At 46.6% G+C, this 4,149-nt stretch overlaps 1 pseudogene across 1 annotated transcript; it reads left to right on the top strand.

The window, feature by feature from the left end:
• Window positions 1-704: 704 nt before the first annotated feature.
• On the top strand, window positions 705-1,021 carry LOC311587792 (large ribosomal subunit protein eL37-like; annotated as a pseudogene). The gene has a single exon. The product of its transcript is annotated as a large ribosomal subunit protein eL37-like (transcript).
• The last annotated feature ends 3,128 nt before the right edge of the window (window positions 1,022-4,149 follow it).

Raw genomic sequence — 4,149 nt, forward strand, 5'->3', positions numbered from 1 at the left:
ATAATAATAATAATAATAGTAATACATAAAAACAAATAAAACCAGGTGCAGTGGCACATTCCTGTAAACCCTGCACTCTGGAGGCAGAGGCAGCCAGATCATTGTGAGTTCAAACCCAGCCTGCTCTACAAAGCAAGTCTAGGACAGCCAAGGCTACACAGAGAAACCCTGCCTTGAAAAAACAAAAAAGCAAAAACAAAAAAAATGAATAAATAAAGATCCCTAGGGTCCTGTAGAAAGCCAGGCGCTGTAGCATGCATCTGCAATCTTATTGCTTTTAGGGTAACATGGGCAGCAAAGTAAGACAAGTTCCCAAGAACCTTATATATCAGCTGTTGTAAATTTGGCACTGTTAGCAACCAGGCATTTCCACCTGCCCCAGGGACCTAGTGACAGCAGGATATATCATCACTAGCGCCAAGATGCTATGCACTTCCACTATTGCCACAAGTTCTATATCCTCCTTATGTGCATATGCTATATCCTTTTTGTTTGTTTTTTGGGTTGTTTTTAGGTTTGTTGTTGTTGTTGTTTTGGTTTTTTTTTGAGACAGAGTTTCTCTGTGTAGCCTTGGCTATCCTGGACTCACTTTGTACACCAGACTGGTCTCAAACTCACAGCGATCCACCAGTCTCTGCCTCCCTAGAGCTGGGATTAAAGGTGTTTGCCACCACACGCTCTTTGGCCTCGGCGACAGAAGCAAGATGACAAAAGGAACGCTGTCTTTTGGAAAGCTTCGAAAGAAGACGCACACGTCGTGCCGCTGCTGTGGCTCTAAGGCCTACCACGTTCAGAGTCGGCCTGTGGCAAATGTGGCTACCCTGCCAAGCGCAAGAGAAAGTATAACCGGAGCGCCAAGGCTAGGAGACGAAACACAACCCGGACTGGGCAGACAAGGCGCCTAAAAGTTGTCTACCAAAGATTTAGAAATGGATTCCGTGAAGGAACAACACCAAAACCCAAGAGGGCAGCTATTGCAACATCCAGTTTATCTTGGGGATTTCAATCAGTCATAAAATAAGTGCTCTGGTTTAAAAAAAAAAAAGCCAGTACCTCTTCTCCCATTCTCTTTTTCCTTCCACCCGCACACAGAGACAGACTCTGTATACCCCCTCCCGAATAAACCTCCCACACGCGATCTGTTGCATGCTGTGACTTTGTGGTGTTCACCACTTAGATCATAACAGGCACTCCCGTCAGTGACTCAGTGGCAGCAGCCTGTGTTTTCACGTAAGCTCATTTTCACCGTTCCTATGAGGTGCGTAGCACCACATGCAGTCTTTAAAGGCCCCCTCCGGATGTTGTGGGGCTCTCTCTTTTTCTTTTTCTTTTTCTCCCTCCCCCTCTTTCTTCCCTTCCTTCCCCCCTTTCCCCTCCCTCCTCATCCCCCTTCTCTACTTCTTACTCTGTCCTGTGCTTTCTCTCTGTCTCCCACTTCCACACCCCCCCCCCTCTTGCTCTCTCTCGCTCTCTCGCTCTCTCATATCCCCACTCTGAGTCAGGCATTTGCTCTCACCTTCCCCAATAACCCTCATCTGCTAGATCTGTTGTGTGACACTGTGGTGGTTTTTTGGCTCCAACCCACCAAGGTACCCTTTCAACTGCTTTATGCCAACACCAACCAGCTAAGGTAGAGTTGTCAAGCCAGCAGAAGAAAACTAGAGACCTTGTCTCAGAAATAGGTGGAGGCTGTGCGTGTCTGCCTAGAATGGACTCCTGAAAGCTGGCTTCATACTCCTGCCTTCTTGTGCGTGCACCTGCACATACATATACATACAGAAATGTGGAATTTTGAAAGGGACACAATTTACTTACCAACATGGACAGAAATGAAAGGCCTAAACATGGCAGAGATGGGGTGCCGGGTCCTGCCCTTCCCCCACCCCTTACGTTTTGCTGAACCACTAGATACCCCACCCGACCCCTTATTTGGCCAATTACTCACGTCTGACTCATCTCGGAGGCTGACCACCAAGATGCAGCTATCAGAATTACCTATTTGGCTACACTGACTAACATGCCCAATCAGGACTTAACAATTCATCCTAGCATGGACTTCCTCTTTTTTCTGCATAAAAATCTGCTCCTTTTTCTGCTGAATTCAGATTCAACCACCCTCACCCTGTTGCTTTATCTTGCTTAATAAAGGATCTCTTTGTATTGGAAATTGGTGTTTGGGCGTGGTCTCTGCCTAAACAATAAGGCATTCTGAGGTGCATGGGTCCTTTCAATAAATGAGTTAATTCTGTACGGAGTGAAAGGAACAAGTGGCAGTCTAACAGGTTAGTCAAGGAAATTGTTTTCTAGGCCAGTAAGAAGCTCCGACTACAGCTGAGAAGGGTGTGGCAATTCCTAATGCGCACTGCCAGTAAATATTATTGTTTTCTCTTTTCCTTTTTATCCAGCTGTAGTTCTGTTGTTGTTGTTTTGTTTTTTCCGAGACATGGTTTCTCTGTGTAGCCTTGGCTATCTTGCATTCGCTTTGAAGAACAAGCTGGCCTCAAACTCACAGAGATCCGCCTGCCTCTGCCTCCCTGAGAGCTGAGAATACAGGCATGTGCCATTGCACCAGGCTGTAGCTGAAGTTTTTATGCTTTTTCTTTCTTTCTCCTCCTTTGCCTTTCCTCTTGTCCTCTGTTGTTCTTGTTTGTTTGATTGATTGATTTTTGAGACAGAGTTTTTCTGTGTAGCCCTGGTTGAAGCAGAGGACAGAACATCACTTTTTAGCTTAGAGTAACCTCCAACTTGCTTTGTAGTGATAGATTGAAGATGGTATCAAGAATATCATGGCTAGCTGGGCGTGGTGGCGCACACCTTTAATCCCAGCACTCGGGAGGCAGAGGCAGACGGATCGCTGTGAGTTCGAGGCCAGCCTGGTCTACAAAGGCGAGTCCAGGAAAGCCAAGGCTAACACAAAGAAACCCTGTCTCAAATAAATAAATAAATAAATAAATAAATAAATAAAAGAATATCATGGCCAGAAGAATAATACTGCAGAGGCAAGACAGTTGTTGGGTTCAACATAACTCATTAGCTGGTGTTCGTTCAAACTTCAGGAGTCTTGTGGGACTCTGTTGGATAAGGATGAAGTCTAACTTGTCTGCATAGCCGTTTGTGATTGATGTATGACAGTAAACTCCCTTTCCTCAACGAGGTTCCCACTCCACCTGATCTGGTAACCCCAGATCTTGTAAGAAGTGTCACACAATGCTCAAGGAAGATTACAGGCCTGAACTTTTCCTGATAAGGAACTTGGTAAGCCTAGGGAATTCCTGGAAGTGCCCCCAGCTTATGTGAGGAGATCCTAGCCTCCAGCGAATGACCTTTGATCATACCTAGAAGACATCCCCTCATCCAAAGGATGAGTAAGTAATGTTTTCTCCTTGTGTTACTGCATGCAAGTGAGGTACTGCACCACAATAGGTAGATTAAGTATTCTGGCACCCTTAGCCCTAGGGAATCAGGCACAGTCATCCACAAACCCCTCCCCACTGCCCAGGGTTTATAAATAAAGGCTGGCTGGTGTGCTTGCAGCCTCTCATATTAGTCATCCCTCCACCATGACCCTCTGCCACACCATTTATTCCAGGGCTAACTACCACTGGATGCCCAGTGGTTAGGCAGCAACGGTGGAACTGCCTTTGTAGCCCATTGGGTCTGCTCCATTGCCATTTGTGCTTGATGCTGACCCCCAGTGAAGCACCACCGGGCCTCTGTCTCACCAGATCTGCCTGCCAGTGGGTTTTGCCCACCTGCTTCCTCTGCCACACTTAGCACAACAGCTCAAGCAAGGAGCTGTAACACTTTTGGTATCACTATGGACTTGGGGAGCTCCCAAGTCTCCACTCCCTTCTGATAGCAGCACTCTTCTCCTAAAAGAGATAAACTGTAACCGCCTGTGGAAAACTCCTTTTCCACCTCCTTCTGAGCACTCTATGCCTCCCTGAGCAAGAAACGGGACCTTGGGACGTTTGACCTTGACGCCACTTTATTCTCAGTTTTTATTGGGGGTAAGCAGCACCTGGACCAGCCTGAGGGACTTGGAACCTAGACTGACTCACAGGTGATGGGACCCTGGCTGCCCTGCTGATACTGAATGAAAGAGCCTGGCCCTAAATAATTTATTTTAGGCATATTCATATTTAAGCA

Source organism: Acomys minous (genome assembly GCF_964271855.1).
Source record: "Acomys minous genome assembly, chromosome: 17".
Taxonomy (NCBI): Eukaryota; Metazoa; Chordata; class Mammalia; order Rodentia; family Muridae; genus Acomys; species Acomys minous.